At 36.1% G+C, this 25,262-nt stretch overlaps 1 protein-coding gene across 13 annotated transcripts in view; it reads left to right on the plus strand.

The window, feature by feature from the left end:
• MAP2 (microtubule associated protein 2) overlaps window positions 1-25,262 on the plus strand; it is a 291,564-nt gene that overhangs the window by 62,205 nt on the left and 204,097 nt on the right. For 12 of the 13 annotated variants that reach the window (XM_037523961.2, XM_037523956.2, XM_037523955.2 and 9 more), the window contains exon 2: window positions 14,973-15,021. The gene's annotated coding sequence lies outside the window, so the exon portion shown is untranslated. Of the gene's footprint in view, window positions 1-12,255; window positions 12,373-14,972; window positions 15,022-25,262 lie in introns of all 13 variants that reach the window. The other variant, XM_054700035.1, reaches the window with a different exon arrangement.

Below are 25,262 nucleotides of genomic sequence, written 5' to 3' on the forward strand. Positions count from 1 at the left end.
CTTCGTCCTTATACATACAATTTTGTTCAATTGCTGACTAACTATGTGTATACCTGGCAAGATATTCAATTATGATTATACGCTAGTATTGCTTTATTTGTTGTTGGAATTACTTCATTTTGCTTTTAAAAGTAACTTGTAGTTTGAGATGATATCATGCCTTTTTTGCCTTTTTACATACTTTATGTTATAGACCATGAAAGGCACAGAAACAAATATGACTGTGTTTTATATATCAACCAAAGTGTATTATGGAAAGTTCACAGTAAGTTTTAATGTCAGCATTTACCAACAATAATCATGATCTTTCACCTGTACATAGAAAAAAATTGATGAATTTAAATCCCACCATCAATTATCTCTCCCCCCACTGCCCTTTTCTCTGCTTTTGATGCCTCCTCTCATTCTCTGTCCAGTCTCTCTGTTCTGTTCTATTGTGAAATGGTGGGTTTGTCCTAGCCTTTCTGTCCTGAAGCAGGAGCTTCAGGCTGTCTGGTAGTCATGATGGTGACATGGAATTAACCGAGAGAAAAAAGACATCATCTCTCACTAAACAGTCACATACCAGGGAAGGATCTCCAACAGTTGAGACTGCATTTGACATGTCATAAGTTGTGTTTGATGAGGTAGACTCTGAGACAGAATTTAGCTTACAGGATGTTTGTTGAGATCAATGCCTGTGGAAGGAGGAGAAGGAAATTGAGTGGGCAGGTGGAGAAGTTGATGTCACCATCAGAAATCTACCATTAACTTCATTGATTTTGGTGTTAGTACATTTTAACCAATAAGGGTCAGCCTTAACTAAAAACTAAGTAAACACTTTCCCATTTGAAGCATGTGGCAATATGTATTCAGGTTAATCTATTGTTAGTAAAGATAAGCATCAGTCACAGGATGGAAGCACATTCACTTTATGGAAGGGGAGAAAATTAATTGATTGAGCCCCCTTGTATGCCAAGTGTTTTAATATGCTCTGAAGATACATTATTTCAGTTAATACTCAGAGAACTCTGAGCTCTTTTCCTCATACCCAGCTTTTATTTGTTTGAATTTTTGTTCATTTCTATGAGATTAAAATTTTTTTGTAGTAATAACATTCAAACATTAATAGACCATGTAATAGTGGTCTAATTAAAATGAATTATCTACCATTTCAGAATCATAGTCTGTTTTTATGGAACTATTACCACCTTAAAAATGTGGTAATTATCTTGCTGTTCCTGTGAGTATTATCTTGTTTTTGGTAGAATAGCACTGTGAATTAGGTAGGAATGGACTTATTATCTTTATTTTATAACTTAAAAACAGAAATACAAAGTTGCATGTTGAATTAACAAAGCATTGTACTTGGAAATAAAGTTATGGAGATGTGCTTATGATTTTGTTAAATCTAAACTGTTTATACCATAGTAATGACTGTAAACATAATATGAAATTCTGATTTTAGAATATTTCTCCTAATTTTGTACTAAGACTACTGAGAAAAAGTATCTTATAAAAATTATTTAATATATTATTTGTACAGTACCAAGACCCACTGGCACATTTAAGTTTTGTTGCAAGAAAAAGTTGTTCTTGAAATTGCTTAATTGCTTACTATATTTTGTTTGTATAAATTTACCTCTTATAGTTCCTGCTTATATACAAAAAATGCATTTTGAGTTTTGAGGTCAAAATATCATAATTCACTATTTAATTTGCCTGTGGCAATGCTAGGGTTTGTAATAGTAATATTTTGAAAAATATCCAAGTCACATCAGCAAGTTTTGCCTTAAAAGAGCATACACCATTTACTTCTATCCATCTTTTCATCGTGGGGGAGATTAAATAGAATGCATGGAGCCAGAAAAGATGGGTGACAGCTGGGAGAGATTTGATACAGAGCTCAGAACCCTTCCAGAAGATTGATTATGCAGCATTTTCTGCCAGTTCCCTTCCTTTTACCCAGGTTATCATCCCATCAGGATGGTGCTGCCTCTCTATGTTTCTGACAACTTAGATGACCCTAAGACATTCCTTTAATCTCCTGAAGATTGATTTTCCTTTTCAAAAATAAGGGTAAGGAACTTTACACCCTTGACTGTTCCTAAGGATGATGTAAAGAAAAATACATTTGCATTTAGGAGAAAAATGATATTAACTCTGCTATGAACCATTTGTGTTGCCTATTGAAACAACACACTGACTCCCCTAAGTCAGTAGAAAGCATAGGTCACCTTCTTAGAGCAGGGAACGTTTCTTACACCTGCCAGGTGGTTCAGTGCCAGGAAGTCTTGACAGTTTCTTTGATGCATCATCACACTGAATCTTATGTTTCTCAATAAATTTGTCTGGGAGCAAATTACTGCAGATCACAAAAGAATAATTTCATGTTTTTACTCTGCCTTTTTTTTTTTTTAAAGCAACTTGGCCTTCTTCATTTGGGAATGGGTAGAAAACAATACCATCTCAATTATTTAAATGTCCCTTGTCAGCTATTAGCCACAGCTTTTTAAAAAATCTTGTGAAAGAAGAACTTAAATCTCCAGCCCTGTTCCCAAAGGCACACTGAAACTGGCAGATGGAAACACAATAGCAATTGTACAGCATGACTGGGATGTGACACACACACAACAGAGGTTGATAATTGAGTTCCTCATTACAGGCAGGGAGAGGCCCATTGACTTTCTCTAACTGCTAAAGAGTGTATATAGTTACTCTGTGGCGGCACTAGTCCATTAAGTGCTGAGTGCTTCAAGAAGGGGCCAGGTGACCTGTACAGGCTAGTCTGTGCTGACTTCATGTGAGTCACACAGGCAGCATTTCAGTGTTGTCTGACTACAGTCAAAACTCACATCTCCAGCTCCTGCCCAGTTGAAGACGTATGTACAACAGGAGTGCTGACAGTTGTATATCCTATAATTTTATGCCTGGCTCAAGCATAAAGAGTTAATCGATTTATTGTGGGTAGAGTATATAAACACCTTCTATAAATTAATTTTTTTATTATGTCAGAAGTTTCAAAATGAAACACATGCTACTTGAAAATATTTCATTGCATGAGGACTTAAAAAATGATGTCATTTGTTTTCCTTTGTCTCTCAGTTATTTCTTTTCTTGCATGACACTTGACACTTGGGCAAGCTAACAATTGAAGATAGTCCATTACTAAAGATTACCTTTCATTGGGAAGCAGGTGTCATGCCTGATAATGACTCTTAGCCAACTGAAAATGTAGGCTAGCAGAGGTTATTTTAGCTTACCGGATTAAGCAGGACTATATTGGACTAACTTAATGTCCTTTAAATGTATGATTTTAATGTTAGTATTGGCACCATGACTACTGAAGCCCCATACTAGTCCCCAAATTGCACATTTTGTGCACTTTCACAATTCACTTGAACTTGTTACACTTGCAGTGTCTAACTTACGAACAGTGGTTAAGTCAAGCATCTGCTAGTGGAAATATTCCCCTTCGACAGGTGAGGGTCTAGCTTTCTGGCTACTTCTTTCTGCTGTTGAAATTGGGGATGAAGAAAGAAGCTTCTGTCATTTACTAACTCATCCCATACCTTGCTTTATTTTCTTCACAGCAGTCCTCACTCTTATGTGTATTTGTTTTCTAATAGAGAAATGCAAGCTCCAAAAGTTTAGGAACCTTGATTTAACCTACCACTGTTAAATTACTTGGCCCTAGAAATTGCCTGCCATGGACAATTACTCAAAAATCATTAGTGAGAGAGTGACTAACTCCCACCTGTACTCAATTTCCTTGGGAAACATTCTTATAGCAAAATAATGATGAAAATGTTCTTTGGACCCCAGTAGCCAGAAATACTCTATTTACCCATGCAGCACTACTTCTGTTATACAAAGAATGAAATAATTTAAACACCACTTGTAATATTTTCCTTATAGTTTTATTTTATTTTTTTAAAAGATTTATTTATTTATTTATACAAGCACTGGGAAGCGTGGGAGGGTGAGAGAATTCACCAGAGTTAGAGCTAAGAGCAGAGCAGGCCGACTGACCAAATACACTGCTGAGGGGAGCAGCGTGTGGCAAGAGAGGTCTGCGCGGCATGTGGGATCCTCACTCCGTGGCTGGGGATTGAACCAGCGCTGCAGAGGCTGTGGGCAGCTTCGCAACCCAGCGCTTAACCGCTGTGCCACCGGGGAGGCCCTCCTTATAGTTTTAAATAAATGGTCAAAAATTATTATTATAGGGTGGCTTGTAGGTGAATTAAAAGAAAAGATATAGTTAATTTAAGCTACTATATAATGGTTTTAGCATTACTTAGGGTAAAATTAAATCTTTAGCCTTTGATTGGTACGGTTGAGGGATGATGGAGTCTGAGAAAGTACTTAATATTTAACTTGTGATAAGAGCAGATCCTTTTCCTACATAAATGCTTGTAGACTTATAGGAAACCTTTACTTTTGCTACAGCTTCATTTGTTCCAGATACAGGATTTCCCATTGTTACATATAAATTCTGACCTCTTTTTTTTGATCACTTGGATGTAATAGAAAATGCAGCGAGAATTTTAAAATGGTGGAAATGTTCTTGTAATAAACAGATTTGAAGTTAATTCTTTTATTTTTTTTATTTTTTTTTTAAATAATAAATTTTATTTTTATATTCATCCATACAACTGCACATGCCCCATTCTGACCCCAATCCCTCCCCTCCCGGCCCCCACCCCCCAAAAAGTGTCTCTGGTTCATAGTTTTTTGTTGATTTTGATTTTCACTTTCTTATAGTTATTCATTTTCCTGATCCCTTATTTAAGTTTTCTAGATTCCTGCTATGAGTGAGACCATCCGGTATTTTTCTTTTTGGCTTATTTCGCTGAGCATGATCCCTTCCAGCGCCATCCATGTTGCTGCAAATTGCATGTGTTTATCTTTTTTGAATGCTGAGTAATATTCCATGGTATATATGTACCACATCTTCTTGATCCAGTCATCTGTTTTTGGGCATTTGGGCTGTTTCCAAAGCTTAGCTATTGTAAATAGTGCTGCTATAAACATAGGGGTGCAGGTGTTCTTTGGAATGGATGTTTCTGTGTCCTTTGGGTAAATACCTAGGAGTGGAATTGCTGGATCATATGGAAGCTCTATGTTTAGTAGGTCCAGAAATCTCCACACAGCTCTCCATAGTGGTTGGACCAGTTTGCACTCCCACCAACAGTGCAGAAGAGTTCCTTTTTCTCCACACCCTCGCCAACATTTGTTGTTGCTAGTTTTTTTAATATGTGCCATTCTCACTGGTGTAAGATGGTATCTCATGGTAGTTTTGATTTGCATTTCCCTGATGACAAGTGATGTTGAACATTTTTTCATATGCCTGTTGGCCATTTGCATTTCCTCTTCAGAGAAGTTTCTTTTTAGCTCTTCTGCCCATTTTTTGACTGGATTCTTTTCTTTGTTGTTGCTGAGTCTCATCAGCTCTTTGCAGATTTTTGTGATCAGTCCTTTATCATTAGTGTTGGGTGCAAAAATGTTCTCCCAGTTGGTGGGGTTTCTCTTTGTTTTTGTTATTGTCTCTTTTGCTGTGCAGAAGCTCTTTAATTTGATGTAGTCCCAGCTGTTTATCTTTGCCTTCACTATCACTGCTTTGGGTGATGTGTCTGTAAAGATGTCTTTGATGTGCAAGTCCCGTAGTGTTTCGCCTATATTTCCTTCTATTCATGTTATGGTTTCAGGTCTTATGTCTAGTTCTTTAATCCATTTTGAGTTGATTTTTGTGTATGGTGTGAGGTAGTGGTCAAGCTTCATTCTTTTGCATGTAGTGACCCAGTTTTTATACCTTTTTGTGGGATTTGTACTTTTTATTAAATTAAATAAGTTATGCCGGAATTGAATTCTAACAATTACATATGTGGGAGTTAAATATACCTGAATTCATCCAGGAACAAACCTCTGCCTTGGAGAGGTGGATCCGGAAATGTGTGGAATGCTCCAGTTTGGTTTGTTAGTGCCTGTTAGTGCCTTACTTGAGTTTTAAAAAAATTAGAGTTTTGGGGCAGAGATTTACTTTATTGTTTAAGGGTTGACTATAGTTGTACATTCCTTTGAAATTCAAGTTTCACAGAGGGAACAAATGACCTTTTTGATAGGTCTTGGAGATGTGTACTCTCCAGATTGGAGAAAGTCTAGGTTGTGGGATTAATCTTTCAAACTTCCAAGTAGCTTATTGCCTTCCTGACAAGTGCCTTTTGTGTATTTCATGTCTTTTCAAATCTCAGTTGTAAATCCAGGTATTACAGAGAATATGCTCCTTTAAGGATTTTAAACAAATAATGAATAGTACATTTACTTTACTGTTAAACATTTTAAGTGAAACTTCAAATGTTAGGGACTAATGTTTTAAGTAAGTGAATAGGTTTTTGTCCAGCTAATTTAAAAAGTTAACCTAATTTCTTAAGTAATATGTCTGATATAGAGAAAATAGAAATTACCTAGAAGGAAAAATAAAAGGTCCTTTGGTGGAATGTGTAAGGCCTTTTTGCCATAGACCTTTGGAGGTAGTATCAACAAGTTTCTTAAAATATTAATAATGCATTTTTCCAAAATGTCCTACTGAAAATAGAGAGATATATTACTAGAGGTTGGGGTCTTTTGATTTCAAAATTTTGTCACTTGCTCTCTTACAGTTTTTCTAAAGTGTGTATCCTCTTAATGTTTCTGCCTGAATTTGAATTTGTTGGAATTCCTGGGAATCACGCAGTTAGGAAAAGCCATCAGTTTCCCAAAATAGAGATGAAAAAAAAAAATGTATCTTAGAATACACAGACTGTATATATCAGAATATATGTATGTATTCCACCTTGTCTATCTGACTTCTATTGCCATTTGTTTAATAAATGACATTTGTGTAATGTCAGTTAATTGGGAATCTTTACCCATAGGCACCAGATATTTACTCTCTCTTTATAAACTCAGTTTTCTCCTAGGAAATTGCAAATTAGCTTTTTTTGGTCTCATGAGGATTAAATCAGTAGTGCATGTGTCATACTCTGTAAAAATGTCCAGGTTCTAGAAAACACTTTGTGATCATTTCTTAGAATTTCTGTTACTTTTATGTTAGAACTAGTAATACAGTTTTAATAAAACACTTCTCATAATTGAGGCATTTGAAAGTTCTTTACTTAAAATGGTTACATTTTATTTCTAGTTGCTGTATCACTAGCCCATTTACCACCTGTGTGGTGACAGTAGATGGGTGAATTTGATGCAGTTTCCCAGCTTGTCACTGGACCACTTTAGCCTTGACCTCTGTTTTCAACCATTGTTACAGCAGCTCCAGCAAACTCATCCAAGCATAGAACATTCCGTAAAGACTGATTACTAGTGTCTAGCTTGGAACAGTGTTGTTTTATATGAATAATCTAATGTCTAGAGGTGAAATTAGTAGGAATACCCATGACTCAGCCTCTTTTTCTGGGTGGTGACTCACTCCACATTTATAGATCATTGACTTGATGTCATATACCACACTGAGTGCTTGAGGTACAAATATGAATGTGCTGGGTCACTGACCCAGAGCAGCCCACCCTCTGGACGGGCAGGAGATATTCATTAAAAACGATGTGGGCTTACACTGAACCAGTATTCTCTCTTAATGTTGTACCTGTCTATAAGGCAAAATATAATTAAATATTCATTGGTGTGGGCTGACTAGACTACTTAACTGTGATTTGGAACACACACATACACTTTTGATTCTGTATTGATATATTTCAGTCTAATTATGTCACCCTTGAAAAGTTCCTTCATTTTTGTTTTAATTTAATATTCATGTAAAAGTTCACTCTTCTGCATATCACATAAACCCATACCAACCATGAATAGTTTACTTGTTTGTTGACTACCTTTCCTTGATTATCCTACCATAAATTAACACTTAATGTATCTTAAAAGCCTGTCAACTCTCCACTCATGCTGAGCAACCTAATTTTCCCTTGTTCTTACCTGTTTCTTAAAATGATGCCAACTTTTTGGGAGTCTCTTTGGCTCAAGCCTCAAAATTCTTCTGGTTCCTTTTCTCTGACTTTCATATCCAACCATTTTCTAAGTCTCCTAGGTTATATGCATTGCCATGGACTAAATTATGCTGGTGCTCTAAACTCCCTATGACTATATTTAGAGAAAGGGCTTTAGAAGGTAGTTCATGTTAAATAAGGTCAAGAAAGTGGGGCCATAATTCCACAGTGGCCAGGGACACAGAGAGAAGGCAGCTCTCTACAAGCTAGAGGAGTGTTTTTACCAGAACCCTGGCACCCTGGTCTTAGAATTTTAGTCCTCAGTCCTGTGAGAAGATACATGTCTGTTACTTAAGCCACCCAGTCTATGCTATTTTGTTATGGCAGCCTGAACCAACTAAGACATTGGCCTCTGCACTACTTTTTTCCTTCTCTGTGTGCACAGTCTCTACCTGAGTTGACTTCATTACCATTTATTGGTCTTCTGGAGCCTCCTAAATAGTCCATTCTTCTCGATCTCTTCTCATCTCTGACCCAATCTACACAGTATTGTCAGATTAAATTTCCTAATTATGCCAGTACTTGAATTTAAAACCTTCAGTGGTTCGCAGTAGCATACAAAATTAAATATATTTAATTATATAGCCTTCTCAGTGTTTCATTCAAGGTCACTACCCCCCTCTCCCCAAGACCCTACCTAGCCTTTCACCCAATTATTGTTCTTCTTGTGTGTGACACTGCAGCCTGGTGGGACTTCAGGTGTTCTCAACACTGCCCAGCTTTGCTTCTTCCACTGCGCCATCCTTTATCTGAGCTTGCCTTTCTACTCCATATCCACCTAGAAAAATCTTTAGCCTCCAACTCAAATCAACCTCTTTGGTAAATCCTTGTCTATGTAACAGGATTTCTGCTTTTTTCTTTCATCTGCCATGTCTTTTTTTGCTGCTATTTCTTTGAGACAGTGGATGTATTTGGCTTTGCATTATGGCTTTTTGTCTTTTGTCCTTTCATAACCATTGCATCCCCCTAGAATATAAGGAAGCCCTTTTACAGCATAGATCATAGAATCCCAGAAATAATAATGATGCTGTTAAAAAAAAAAAAAGCAACAACCCTATCCTGTATTTTTAAAATACTAGGATTATAATCAAATAAAAAGCACTTCAGTTTATTTTAGGAAAATAGAATTGACTTTTTGTTTATCTTGGTGCTATAAGGCTCCCTACATTTGTATCTATTACAAATGGATACAGATTTAAGCAGTAACTTTTCTATTACTCAAGCAGTGACACTTCAGATGCAAGTTTAACTTTAAGAAGGGAAAACAGAAAGTGTGTAAGATGGCTTTTCTGTTGACAATTGACCTTGATAAACTAATAGCTAAAATATGTCTGCTGTTTTCAGGTTTTTTTTTTTTTTTTTTTTTCCTTGTGAAGTAAAACAGGCATACTTGAGCTTGAAATCTGGGCTACTGTTTCATCTTCCCATGGCAAAATGATTTATCATATGGAGAAATGGCATCCTTTCTCATTGGAAAAAAGAGGATAAAGAGCTATAGCAATTAACTCAAGGTTATTTTTTGGTATTTGCCCTACCTTTTTGGTGTGGAGAAAGAGACCTAGAGGATGGAAAAGGAGTGCTTTTAATATGCTGATTAGTTAAGCTGCCTGGAAGCAGATGCTGAGTCCTATTGAAAAGAATTTCATTAGAGTTATGCTTAGGGCATTGTTTAGCTAGATACTACACTGGAGTCTTGACCTGTATGTTTGAAATGGCAGATGTCACAGTGAGAATTGAGCCTTAGGGCAACATAAATCTTCACTATTCTGTGCCTATTTGCTCAATAACTGCATTGGGTGGGGAAAAAAGTGGGGGCAGAGAGTTATTACAAAGCAGCTGCTCTTGGAACTGCAAATGGAAGTGTTCCCTTTAAGATAAGAAAAAACAAACAAATACCTCAAGAGACTGTGAGTCCATGAGGTCAAAAATAAAACCCTTCCTCCCTCGGAACATTATTTCTACTAAATATTTTTAATGCAAGTCAGGTGGTGCAAGGATGAGGTTTTCATCTATTTGTGTCAAAGGGGGAATTTTCGACTACTTTAAATTTGACAAATCTTGAGAAAAGCACAATAAGCACCTCCATTCATTTAACAAATATTTACTGATATTCTTCCATGTGCTGAACACTTAGCTAAGTAAGTCTATAGGTTCAAATACATGACCTCACATGGTTAAATAGCATTGATATTTTAAAATAAGTTTGTGTTTGATCATATTATATTGTAAAGAAAATAAACAAAAAAATTTTTTTGAGATGGGGCAAATTGGAGTATTTTTTCCAATCACATTATGGAATACTAAAAGCAGCCAGTTCATATCTTATAAAGCCTGACTTTTGAAAAACTCCACAAGGAACATTTTGTTTTCACTTTAAAACCACATATTTGAAAATGCATTTAGAAAGTTCAAAAGAATCTAGTTAATATTAAAGACATCAGGATCTATATCTAGTATGCTAATGTGCTCTTACCAAGAAGTGCTGATGGTCAAATGGTAAATTAAGACTTAAAACTGCCCACAAACAAATGTATTCTTGCAGACTTACCTTCATCCTAGGCAAGTAGTGTTAGGGGGAAAAGGATGTCCTAAAGCTAATTCCATACAGGCTTTGTGGACTCCACCCCCACCCCAGGCCAAAGCCAAAGACACTGGGAACTCCAAATCCCATCACCACCAAAGGGAAGGTGGCTGGGACCTAAGGGTGGGGTTAAGCAGCCAAGTTGGTATAAAGGCAGACACATGGGCTTTGGGGGGGGTCCCCCATTTTGGCTCTCCGCCAGCTCGCAGCGTCTGGCCAGCTCTGAGAGTGACATTGGGTTTCCAGGTCGGCGGATTGGGTAGGACGCATTAAAGACTTTATTTCCCTATTTTCTCCCTGAGTTGTACATTTTCCTTATTTCCTTTTCCCTTGTAAATAAACCTTTTATTAACCTTTTGTGTGTGTCTGTAGTGGAGTATTAATAAGTCCCTTTTAAGCGCGCGGGTGAGGACCCACAGCCAGGAACCCGTTCAATATCGGGGTTGTCCTATAACAGCTGGAAACCACCTTTTGTTAGGGAATGACAACTAATAATCAGCATGATTAAAATATGTATGTTTGCAGTGTGTCCACTTGCTGGTTTGTCTGTCTTCACATGGCGTCCACATGTACTATTTTATTTTTTTTTCATTTTTTTTAAGATTTATTTTCATTTATTTATGCACATAAGAACTGGGGTGTAGGCCAGAGGTGTGGGGGTGGGGGTAAGAGGATTCACCAGAGACAGAGTGGGGAGCAGAACAGGCGGATCTACTGAAATACACTGCTGAGGGGAGGAGCAGGCGAGACAGAAGGTCTGCTCCACCATGTGGATTAGCTCCCTGGCCAGGGTTCGAACTCATGATGCAGTGGTTGGTGATAGCTTGACAGTGCTGAGACTTTAACCCCTGTGCCACCACGGAGGCCCCCACATGTACTATTTTAGCCATCCCAGCACACAGTTGTGCACATACACATTCGAATGCACTTGTGCGTGCCCACTCAGTCACATGTGACACAACCCCTCCGTGTATATGTACCCACCATCCATCCACTCTTTCAGAATGTTCTCTCTTCTGTCAGTGAGATGTTTTTCTTCCTCTCCTTTCCTTCTCTCTCCTTTTCTAGTCTTTTTTTTTTTTTTTTTAAAGATTTATTTTTATTTGTTTATTTATTTATACAAGCACTGGGTACAGTCAGAACCGCGGGAGGGTGAGAGAATTCACCAGAGCCAGAGCAGGGAGCAGAGCAGGCAGAAGGACCGAAGTACACTGCTGAGGGGAGCAGCGGGCTGCAGGAGAGGTCTGCGCGCCATGTGGGACCCTCCTCCGGTGGCCGGGGAGCAGCCGGGGATCGAACCGGCGCTGCAGAGGCTGCGGGCAGCTTCGCAACCCAGCGCTCAACCGCTGCGCCACTGGGGAGGCCCTCTCCTTTTCTAGTCTTAAATAAAAAAACAAATCTTTGCTGATTTCTCTTTAAGTTTGAGGAGAAAAATTGCAAAAAACAGAAACATTGCTTGATAATGTTCCATACTTTCTCAAAGGGTAATATTTTTCATAATGTCCCTCCCCCCACCAAAAGAAATATAGGTTCCCTACTTTAAAATTCTTGGTGTGTTTCATTGCTTTTACAAAAGACCCACATTACTAATATCTCATTTTTCACAAAGAGAGAGAAATGTGAAAAGGATTTTTGCTTTTCCAAAAGGTGAAAAGGGGACACAGCAGTCAGCGCTCCAGCTGCCAGGGTAAAGCCACACACACCCCATGTTGCAAGAGCAGCACCACCAAGCTCCCAACCTGGGAACACCTTGATACAGGCTGAGTAGTTATCATTTCATTGCTGTTTTTCCTATGTGTTAGTGTGATTTTAGGTTTTATGTGTTATTTGGTATGATTTGAAGGTCATTTTGGGGGTCTGAGAACTCACAATTTTTTTTCCCATATAAATTAATGGTAATTACTCCTTCAGTTTAAATCCTTTTACTTACAAAAGGTTTTATAGAATGCTCTACTTTCAGATATGCAGGGAAACTTGAAACTCACAGTTCCAGTTAATTAGCATAACAAGTATGTATGTCTTAACTTCTGAACATTTGGAAAAATGCACATAAATTAAAAGTAAAAAGTTTTTATTTCATATTTAGAAACCCACAACTACTTTTTACCTGATAGACTCTACTCTGCCCTCAAACGTGGGAGTCAGATTGGATATTGGCATCCTCATTTTCACGTTGATTTTCATACAGTATTTGCTTTTATATCACTTGCCACCAAAAAGCAAACTTTGTTGGGCCTCCCCTGGTGGCGCAGCAGTTGAGCGCTGGGTTGCGAGGCTGCCCGCAGCCTCTGCAGCGCCAGTTCGATCCCCGGCCACTGGCGAGGGTCCCACAAAAAAAAAAAAAAAAAACAAAAAAACAAAAAGCAAACTTTGTATAACCATGTCACTTTTGAAAGGAACATTACATAACCTCAACATTGAAGCTGTAAAATACGTAAACCTAGTTGATTGTGTGATAATAGATGTTGCTTTGTTTTTTTCATATAATAACAATATTTCACTTTTATTCTCTGAATTTACTATGGACTCTGATGTACCTTAGCACACAGTTGGAGAATTGTTGGTTTTAGAACAATATTTACAAAGTAAAATAAAGTGTTTGAAGTAGAAATGGAAACAAAGTTCTTCATCTTGAAAGGATCTCATAATGCTCCCTATTCTTTTTTTGCATCTCCACAAATAAATTATTTTTCAATCTTGTATGATAAATTTAACTTTTTAAATCAATTGCCCTTAAGATTAAAAATCAAAGATTTCATTTCCAATTATAAGTGTTTTGTTTACTAATATTACCTTTATATTATTTTTAATACAAATGATATATATTTAATGTATACAACATTTCAATGTACATATATAGTAAAACGATTACTATAGTCAAGGTAGTGAACATATCTCACTGGAGTACAAGAATATTATTTTCATTAAATAATTACCATTTAATTTAGCTTTTGTATTTAATCTTGGAGTCTAATAATGAAACACTTCTAACAATAACATTGGAACATTCTAGATTCCAACCAGTTAACTCGGAAATAGATATTTAGCCATAGATACTCTCTATACAAGTTAAGAATCTCCTATGCCATTTTAAATTTGTTTTATGTACTAACTGTCCAAAAGATAGGCCGACTTTTGACACAGAAATTTTAGGTTTGCTTATGTCCTTGATTTATCTTTTTTGTTGCTTCACTTGATAACGTGCATCTTAGGATATTTTAGTGGCAGCATTTAGGCTGAAGAAACTAATGAGAAGGTTGATGGTTGTCATTAAAATTGTCTTATTTGACATTTGTTGCATATAGACAGATTGTTGATTTGGGGTTAAAAACCGTAGACTGGGAATGTAAGATCAGACTAAGGAACAAAATGCATCAATTTATATTTTAAGAGACATGGCAGTGCATTAAGCACAGAATTTATTTAAAACATTTTGGGATTAGATGTTTTAGAGAATAAGAATTGAAACACTAATTCGAAGAGATATATGCACCCCTGTGCTCATTGCTGCACTGTTTAGCCAAGCTATGGAAACAGTCTAAGGGCCCAAAGACAGATGAGTGGATTAAGAACCAGTGTTATGTAATACACACACAAACACACGCATTATATATATTTTATATACATACATATATATTATACACACACAATGGGATAATACCCAGATATCAAAAAAGATAAAACTCTTGGCATTTACAACAACATGGATGGAAGTAGAGGAGATTATGTTAAGTAGTCTGTTAGGAGGAGAAAGGCAAATATTGGATGGCGTTACTTACATGTGGAAAATAGAGAAACAAAACAACAGTGTCAGATAAAACCAAACCAGTAACAAACCCTAGAAATCTTACTGTAGAATTGAGGCTATCAGAGGGGGCTTGACATGGGGAAGATCAAAGTGTGGAGGGGGCACAATGGACCATGGTGGAGGATAGTGTGTTCTTTGGTGGTGCGTTTTGTGTGGTAACTTACACATGAAGAGGGTAATACTATACCTCTAAATCATGTGGTGATGTAAGTGAATGTTTTCTCAATTAAATAAAAAAGGAATATATAAAATATGAAAAATAAAAGAAAAAACCTCCTCTACTTTAGATAAATAGAAACTGCTAAAAATAAAAATAGGACCTAGTTTGGGCATCTAATATATGTTTTTATATGAAGTATAGAAAATAACTTTAAATTAAAAAGTTTATAGAACATTTTCTTCCTTATTAAAAATGGATGTGTTTTCTGCCAGTAAATCTCATGGTACAGGGAACCAAGTAACTTCTAATTTCTACTTCTTGCTTAGTAAAATAAAAATAAAAGACTGAATAATTGAATTGGTTAACTTACAGGATATTTTTCTGTTTATCTTTCAGATTTTATTGATCTGATCCAAGGAATCTTGTGACTGCTGGCTGCAGCCAGGTTGGTTTTTGTGTTTCCATTGATAATGAATAAACCATGAAATTAAGTAAAGACAACTTGGTCTTTGGACAGTTGGGTTAGTGCAGGAAACATTGAGAACTGGATAGATGTTTACTTGGAGGATCTTGCAAGCGCGTTTCCTTGAACAGTGTTTGTTTTTGTAATTTTGTAGTTAGTATCATTTCTTTATTGAGTGTTTCATTTATTTTACCTGTCTTACTAGCTATATTTTGATTAAATGGAAAGATCCAATTCTAACTCATTCGCTTAATAAACACACATATGAAAAGAATGACTTCTTTGTAAGTCTAGCTAACATTTTAAAGAATGGTTAGCTTTATGAATTTCAGGAAAACGCTTGAATTACATAGGTTGTTAACCATATTTCCTAAAGAACGAAGAGTTGAACATTGTTTATCAGTTGTAAATCTTAATTAACTACCAGAGTTTTAAGATGTTATTCTTTTTGTCCTGTTTCTCATTATTTGGTTTTGTGGGTGACTTAAAACCTGCTTAACTGAGTTTAGAGTAATAACACAGCTTTAGAGGACATTCACATCAATAAGCTTGGAATCTCATTTATCACTTCTATTTTCTGCTCTAGAACATTTTTTCAGATATACAATTAAGGCTTGAATGAAAAGAGTTTTTGTTGCTTGTAAAAGGACAAATTGCCAGGTGTTGCTAAACTTTTTGCATAGGATTTTGATTAATAATTAACATAAAGGAAAATATTGACTTTTCATTTATACATGTGTTAATCAGGAATTTAGCCTTTGAAGTTCCTATTGCTCTTTCAGATTGCATTGTCTAATGCTCTGCTAACCCCAGGTACATGTACCTTTTCTGCCCTCAATTCTGGCTCTGCTATCTCATCCACAGTATAAAACACACACACACACACACACACACACACACACACACCCTACTACTACTACTACTGTTATTCTACAGTTATTTCTCTTTTTTATGTGCAAACTGCCTTCCTGTCCTTGAAATCAGTTAGATTAATGCATATAGGGTTATCTTGGAATCATGCCTACTTATAATTACAATTTAAAAGAAAATAAATGTCTTTATTTTCTAGTTTAAATAGAAACTAGTGAGTGTTCAAAGTCTCATTTTTAACCTGTGTTATTGAATTATATATCCAGATAGTCTGGAGTTGAATTGTTGAAATTGATTACCCCTAGCTTCCCTTTAGATTCACTTTTCAGTGTACTCTGTAAAGTCACAGACATTCAAACAGAGTTTCTTGTCACACTTTTTAAATTTTTGGGACTTTTCTTTCCCTGCCAGCTCATATGCATCAGTTAAACAAAAATTACAAATAGAGTGAGATTTTTGACAAAACGTAAAGCTGAATCAGTGATATTTTCAATGTACATGGTTAAGTTTGAATAATTTTTCATTTTAATAGAAAGTAAATCATGTTTTGGCCTCTGACCTTTTAGATTTGTGTTTTATAGTTGATATGGTCAAGTTGAAATCTTACCTCCTTTTGCTCACTTTTCAGGAAGGGAAAAAAACTGGAAGGAAACATTTAAAACGAAAAAATTGTTAAAATAAAAACAATTGTGAGAGTGATATACAAAGGCTTTTCTTAATCTGATCCTCAATTCATCTTCCATATGGAGAACTTCTGTGGGAGTGTGAACATAATTTTTAGTTTGTTTGGTCAAATTGTGAAAAGTCAGGATGACTTACATATCCCATGATAAATATATCAATGAAAATATATCAAGTATACATAAAAATGGAAACATGTTTCAACTTATATTGACAGGTCTTCCCACTTGAATATGTGTGATCTAACCCAATTGGCATTGTTTTTCTTTCCAATTTAGAATGAAGTGGAATAAAATTTGGTAATGAGTTATGGCAGTCACATTTTAGAAAAGCATCTAGATGTAGCAAAACTTTTAAAAAATATGCTAATTCACCAGAAGTAGTCAGGTTCTTGACACAAAAGATAATATAAAATGAAAATCACCATTTTTTCTTAAGTAGAGCTAAGTTCTTTTGCTTCAGGGAAAAAAGGGTTTCCCGCTTCGAAAAGCTTCTTTTTCTGCACTAATTGAACAAAATGATAAAAGCATGATGTAAATCATAGGACTGTATAAAATGTGATATCAGAAATATTCTTGCAATATTTCATCAATTCTAAGATAATTTTTTTTTGCATTAAACTACATAAAATTAAAATATGCTAGTAAACTTGGCAGATTTTTTCCCCCCTCTTTTGGTGACAAGTATGTCTTGAAATGGATTGTATCTTAGATTCTATGGGTTTGTATGATTGAATTTAAATGGGAAAAATTCTTAAATTTCCTAAAATTACTGCAAAAGGGAGAGTATATTCCAAACATTAGCAAGTTAATCTTGGTACCTATTCTTAAAAAACACTTTACATCGCACTTTTCACCTTTTTAAAGAAGGATATTGATTTATTGATTTATTTTTATTATTAATACTGCTTGTCAGTATTTTGGTGTATTGCTCTCCAATTTTGTTTTGCTGTGATTTAAGCTTTGCATCCTATAAATCCTGGCATCTTGAAAATGTGATCTTAATGACTGTATAATAATTTTATCTTATGGCTGTTAGGTAATGTTCTCAGCATTTACTGGTTGGACATTCAGAGTATTTTCAATATCTCACTGCTACTGCTTAGACTTGATCCTTCCTTCTAATCCCAGATATCCTTCTGCCTCAGATTCTCATGGCTTCTGTGCTTCCAAACCTCTGAGCTCCTTGTTGTCATGCTCTTTGTTTTGTTATCTGTAAAATGGGAACAAAAATAGCACATCAAATAAATGAGATACCATTTTAAATCTTCAATATGGAGAATTTCTTCTCTTTAAAAACCTGTTGAAGACCTTTTCCTAATTTTAACATAAGTAATGGATTCTGGCATTTCTCTTAAGACAGGGAATAAAATTAATGAAGGTATTTAAATTATTGCCATAAGAGCTTGCCAATATATATAAATTAAAGAAGTCACAAGTTATGTGACTAGAAATAATATATCTTTCATGGCCAACTCAGGAGAAGCTCTGTCTCCTATCTAACTTGCCTCAAACAAACCCATCTTGCCCCAAACATTTCTCTTATCACATTCTGGATAAGTTTTATTTCAGCAGAAGAACAGGGGTTACCTCTGGTAACTCCTGATCTGGTAGGGTCTTGGAGGAAGTGAATATCTAGAAAACATTTATGTATTAAATTACAGAAGTTAGAAAAAACAAGAAAAATTGTATTACATATCTGCAAACTAAATATATGGGTATATGTGTCATGGTACTTGTTAATCACTGTATCCTTTACCTTGGTGATGAAAGAAGTTGAGCAAAATAGCAAAAACCTTAATCACGTCATCTAAATGCATTGGAACCAGTAATAATCATTGGATTTAATTTGGGAAAACTAAAAAGTAAAGGTATGAGAAAGTTGATTGTTTCCTCATTCTATTTTCTTCCTGTATTTAACATAATTTATATTTATGATGAATACATATCCAGAATTCTGATTATCGAACTGACTTATGACAAAGTGACTTAAATTCTGGAAAGATTTGTAGAATGCTTAGTTATCTGTTTACTGTGCAAGGAGTGATACACAGCTGTTAGTATCCCATTTCAAACTGGAAAGACCAGTTAGTCCTGGAGAATTTTTTTTCTCTGCAGATTTCTGAAATCTGAAGCATCATTCATACTTATTTTGTCCTTTAAAAAAAAAACTAACCTTCTTCTGCTATAAACATTACAATCAAGAAATAAGCTAAATGCCATGATTTAGATTGTGGGGGTTTGAAGCGAAGGTGAGAGGCAAACTTGCTATCATTTCTTCTCTACTCATATGACATAGTAAAATACCTCAGGAATATGTGGGTTTTTTTTTTTCCAGATTTATTTATTTATGCATACAAGAACTGGGGTGTAGGCCAGTGGTGCAGGGGTGGGGGTGAGAGGATTCACCAGAGACAGAGTAGGGAACAGAACAGGCAGACTGACTGAAATACACTGCTGAGGGGAGCAGCGGGTGAGTCAGGAGAGGTCTGCTGTGCCATGTGGGTCAGCTCCCTGGCACCAGGGATGGAACTCCTGCTGCAGGGGCTGACAGTGGCTGGTGATAATTTGATAGCCCTGTGTCTTTAACCCCTGCACTACCTGGGAGGACTGGGAATATGTGTTTACAGGATTTTTGTTTGTTTGTTTTGTTTTGATGGAGTCTTAATTTGCTGAGGAAACAGACTTGTTGATGGGAGAGAGAACAAATAAGAAAATACAATCCACCAGAAATAGCTTAAGTGACAAGTATTGAATATATTTTTTCCACATGAGAAAAAAATATTCTAGCTGTTCTTTTTTTCTTAACTAAATGTTTTTAGTATTAAGTTGCTATGAAAGACAACCCCTTGGATCTGTTTTCATACCAAACCCCATGCTGATGAAATCAATCCTGTGGATTTCATTCACTGACCAATTTTTATCCTTTAATTTATCAGAAAGAAAAAATACCATTCCAAAGAATAGCGCAGCTGATCTTTTTGTAGATCATTTATATCATTAAAGAAAACCATGCATTTAATTTGGGATTTATATCTTATTAAGGCTGCTTGGAGGATTTGAAAATACAAGAAGTGTATTTTCTTATGTAAGAGGGAGTTCATTCATTTAGAAATCCTTTATTTCTGTCATGGCCTATTTATTGAAAGTATAAGAACTTTATTTCATTAAAAGAGGGTATTTCTTCCTTAGCTTTTCTCGATCAATATGAGACTTACTATGTTGCATCAGTTATTTAATTGAGAATAGATCATCATCAGTTGTTTAGCAGAAAAAAGGAATATAGCATATAGTACAAATATGTTAGGTAGATACATAGATATGCTTCTTGTTGGATTATTTTGGCAGTGAACAATACAGGGGGGCTTGATGTTTTTAGTCCTATTAAAGAAGGTAAAATTGGCCTCCCCGGTGGTGCAAGGGGTTAAGTACTGCACTATGAAGCTGCCCGCAGCCTCTGCAGCACAAGTTCGATCTCTGGCCAGCTAGGGAACAACCCACATGGTGAGGCAGACCTCTTCTGTCTCACCCGCTGCTCCCTTTAGCAGTGTATGTCATTCAGTCTACTTGTTCTGTTCCCCACTCTGTCTCTGGTGAATCCTCTCACCCCCCCACCTCTGGCCTGTGCCCCAGCTCTTGTATGCATAAACAAATCAATCTTTAAAAAAAATTAACAAGGTAAAATTATCTGCCTTTTCTGAACTAATTTGTTTCCAACTACTTAGTGATATAAAAATTTTAGTTGAAAATTTGTCTTAACAAACCAGAATGGAAGAGTGGATTTGGTTTTGTTCCATATTATTTAATGGCTGATGACCACCAACTTAATGTTGTTTTAGAAACTTTTCTGTGTTTACTTTTCTTTCCATTGTTACAAATCTAGTTAGTGAAGAACCAAATAGAAAAAACTCAATACATTTTACACATGTATCTATGTCATATATATGTATCTAGCTGTCTCTCCCTCTCTCCTGCCCTCTCCTGCCTATAATAAAAGTTGTATGTCTTTCCAATAACGTTTATAGTTAAAAAATAGAATAATTGGGCCTCCCTGGTGGTGCAAGGAGTTAAGCCTCAGCACTATGAAGCTAACCACAGCCATTGCAGCGGGAGTTTGATTCCTGGCCAGGGAGCTGACCCACATCATGCAGCAGACCTCTCCTGTCTCACCTGCTGCTTCCCTCAGCATTGTAGTTCACTAGATCTGCCTGTTCTGCTCCCCAATCTGTGTCTGGTGAATCCTCTCACCTCTCTGTACCTCTGGTCTATACCCCAGCTCTTGTATGCATAAATAAATAGATTGTTTTAAAAAATTTAAAAAAATAGAATGATTACTTTGCATATTTGCTAATTTTTAGAATATAAGTATATCTGGAACTTGTAACTACTATGTCTTCATTTGATAAGGAAATAGTCACTAAATGACACAATTTTTTATAGTAGACTATCCCTCTGAAATAAATAGTTCTTGGAAACATAGAAAAATGTTTTGGAGTAAAAATAAACAGAAAACCACATTTATCTAAATGTAATTGCATGCTTATATGTGTTTATGCATTTCTGTGATAGCTTCATTTATAAGATACTGATCTGCAGAATGATAAATAAAAGTGTAATGATGTCTTTACCCTGAAGACATCGTACCTATAGAGTAAAACACTTTTCCAGTCCTATCCTCAAATGTATTGCCATGTATTAGTTCCTTACAAAAGGAACTCTCTAGATACAAGACTATGGTGCATGAGTAAGCTATCTCACTTTTCAAAAAGACATTATGCTGGCATCTGTAAGGTATCTCAAGCCAGCTATATGGGGAATATCATCCCCATAAAGGGAGAGAAAGCATAGCTGTGTCCATGAGGGAGTAAAGGTCTCATTTCTGAAACCATGAGGAAAATTAAGATTTCAAGAATACTGTCCTCATTGTGACTTTATTTTTATTAACAAGTTTTTTTATTATCTTAAATTTTTTAAAAAAGATTTATTTATTTATGCATACAAGAGCTGGGGTATAGGCCAGAGATGCGGGGGCAGGGTGAGAGGATTCACCAGAGGCAGAGTGGGGAACAGAACAGGCAGACTGAATGAAATACACTGCTGAAGGGAGCAGCAGGTGAGTCAAGAGAGGTCTGCTGTGCCATGTGGGTTGCTCCCTGGCTGGCCAGGGATCAAACTCATGCTGCAGAGGCTGCAGATTGCTTTATAGTGTGGTGCTTAACCCCTTGTGCCACCAGGGAGGCCCTTATTATTTAAAATTTTCAGTTAAGTTTGAAAATATGGAAAAGTGACTCAGTTGTTTAAATTGACAAGCAACTTTGTAATGCAAACCCTTTTGATTTTTGCTTTCATTTTGCGTTATCTCTTAGATATCAGAGATCTAATACAAAACATTTGGCAATAACATCACAGCGACAGAAGTTGAGTACTGAGTTTGCCACTGTTTTCTACCTCATTTAAATAGTTGGAAAGATGTGAGGCTTATATTGGTGTGTTTGTGGCATGTATGAGCAGTCATGTACAGTAGGTGAAATTAATGATCAAAGAGAAATTGTATTTATATGTTCAGGCGAGGCTATTATGTCAGTTTCCTTCTATTTCAAACAAGTATTGTACAACATGAGAAATCACGTTACATGTTAATAATTTACTTGTCACCTTAAAATATGGTACTATACTACTGTAATTGTGTATCAACCATAAATGTAACCCTCTCCCCATGAATAGCTTTTTATTGCTCTCTATCAAACATCATTCTACTTTCTCCACCAAACCTGGAAATGCCATGTTCCTTTTACATTGTAGGGACTGAATAAATAACTGTTAATTTTCTGATTTTCCTGTATCTGGGAAATTTTAGTAAACTTTCTTGTTACTGAGATGCTTAGTTGCAGAAGGAGGAGGAGATCAAGTAACAAAAGTTGTATTTAGAAAATACAGAAGCTCTTCATCTTTACATAAATATAAAGGATATGCAAAAGTTGATTACTTCCTTAATCAACAAGGTATAGAAAACTGTTAGAAATATAATGTCTTGTCCCCCCAATGGATGGTGAAATACCAATAGCAGAGGTAAAATGTACTTGGAATGTGATTTTTTTTTTCCCTGAGCTAACACTATTTTACAATTCTGCATACAATTAGGAGGAAAAGTTTCACACCTTTTTGGATGTATGTTGTCACACTACACCCACCACCAAGGTGCCCTTAGTCCTTCACAGTAGTCCACAGCGCTCGCTTCCCACTCTGCCACCCTCTTCCCCTTTGGTAACACCTCAGAAAACAAAAGAAAAAAGAAAAGAAAAACCACTCAAAAGATAACTCTTTCCTGCCTGGTCTGGGCTGTGGGTTATAAGATTGTTTTCTACAGTCTCATAGTTTCATGAGAATTTATACATGATAGTATCCCTAAATCATGGGTTACTATCCATAGTCTCATAATGAAATCTTTGCGTATATGAAGTCAGCCTAGACAGCAAGGTGCAGTTCCAATGAAATAGAGCAGTTATTAATAAACCTAGTATTGAGAACACCCTTGTAGTTCATATGAGTGCTAGCATCTGAGGATGCTTTAGGAATATTAAAAATGGTTCCTTTCCTCTCCAATAGCTTACAGTCAAATGATAGGAAAGGGAATCTAACTTAGACTTAACTAGTAATGGCCATACAATCAAATAGTAAGTACAGACATAACTTCCTAGCAAGATTCAGAGAAGACATAATTTAAGGATCTCATTAAAAAAAGAGTTTCAGCTGGGTTTAAAGGTGAATAGAATTTAAATAGTATACTGGAGAGTGTGATAAGGTCTGTGGACAGCACAGAGAAGGGATTGAGGGATTGAAGTCTGAGAGTTAGGAAACCAGAAACTGAAGAGTACAGACTAGGTTTTCTTTGCTAAATTCTAATCTCTTCTCTCGGTCCTTTTCTCTCATTCTTTTTTTGTTTTCTTTTCCACAAATATTTGTTGAACAACTTTTGCGTATCTTTTTTTTTTTTTAAAATCATGAGCAAAACATCACTCCATTATGAGAATTTCCATGTCGTTTTTTTGCACAAAGAATAGTTATCTGGAGAAATACTAAGGTGAATTCTGTTCCAAGACGTTACACTAATAAAATCATATTTTTGTCTTAAATTTTGTAAAAAAGCAAAAATAAACACTGATTTCTCAACACATGGGAACTGAATGTTCTGACATTTATGCTATCTGGATGTGTTTTATTTAGATATTAATATTGCCAAGCTTGTTTATTTTTAATAAATGAAATAGTAAAATTAAGTACAATATTCCTTTATTAAATTTCACATGAGGAATTTGGAATTTCATCATCTAAATTATTTGTTAGGATATCTGAAGTGGCTCCACCACAGGAAAAAGGGTTATTTGGAATTCAGATTGTTTGGGAAATATACTTAAAAGCAAAAACTTCTTCCAGAAATCCTTTCCAAAAGAATAGCAGAGAAACATGTTTACTATGGATGAAGCATTAAACCGGAATGTGATGCCCATCACAGGCAATTTACTCTGAGATTGAGAAGACCAAAAGAAATCTTACCCTCTTTTTCAGTCAGGCAGCTACAACTCATTACAAGTATGCTTTCAAGACAATAACTTGTCTTCGTGTAAGAGAACTAAATTCACCTGGTAATTGGGCTGGCCATCTGTGAGAGCTAGCTAACAGACTCTCTCTGGAGGAGAGACAAATTCCTCAAACTTTTATGAAAGAACAACTTGGAGCAAGGAGCCTGCAGAAGTTGACTTAACCTCCCACAGAAACTGGGAGATAGAGGGCTCACCCTCCTTGTTTGCGTTTCAAAAAGACGACTTCTAGGTCTTTAAGTGCGAAGAATTTAGCCATCACAATGATTTATAAACATCTGAAAATGTCAGTAAAAGAAATTCTAAAAGAAAAAGAGGGAAGGGGCATCCCTGATGGCCTAGGAGTTAAGTCTCAGGGCTATCACCCCTACCGCCTGAGCTCAATCCCCACCCAGGGAGCTGACCCACATATGGCACAGCCCACCTCTCCTGTCTCGCCCGCTGCTCCCCTCAGCAGTGTATTTCAGTAGAAACATCTGTACTGTTCCCCACTCTGTCTCTGGTGAAACCTTTCATTCTCGCCCCCATTCCTCTGGCCTAGACCCCAGTACTTCTATGCATACATAAAATAAAATAAATCTTTTCTAAAAAAAAGAGAAAAAGAAGGACGAAGTCTGTTCTTTCAACAGAGAGAATTAAACCTCTTTTAATTTATATTTTCTCTGACAATGAATAAAATCATTATTTCTCCAGGAAAATAGTCAATGGTTGGTTTTCATTTTCCAGATACACTGTTTGTATATACTAAATCAGAAAAAATAGACTTTACAATGGAAAGGTTTAAGAAAAATCATCATCATTGTTTCCTTTACATACTTAGTAATCTAGTTTCTGGATAAATTAGAGGGGTAGGTCTGCTCAGATCTGGCCTTTGTGTAGGAAGGCAGGCCTCTGCTGAGAATAATGGACAGGTAAAAGGGAATTAAACTATTCCTTGAAGTGTGTTGGGGATCAGATATTCACAGCTTTCTGGTGCATTTAACTTAAACTCTCCTCAACTAAAGGACTTATGTTCATTCAAATGCTAATGTTTGGCCATCTGCTTATTTTTTTTTTTTAAAGCAAGACTAGCAGG

Source organism: Talpa occidentalis, unplaced genomic scaffold (assembly GCF_014898055.3).
Source record: "Talpa occidentalis isolate TD23 unplaced genomic scaffold, MPIMG_talOcc4v2.1 talOcc4.3, whole genome shotgun sequence".
In the NCBI taxonomy this organism is placed as follows: domain Eukaryota; kingdom Metazoa; phylum Chordata; class Mammalia; order Eulipotyphla; family Talpidae; genus Talpa; species Talpa occidentalis.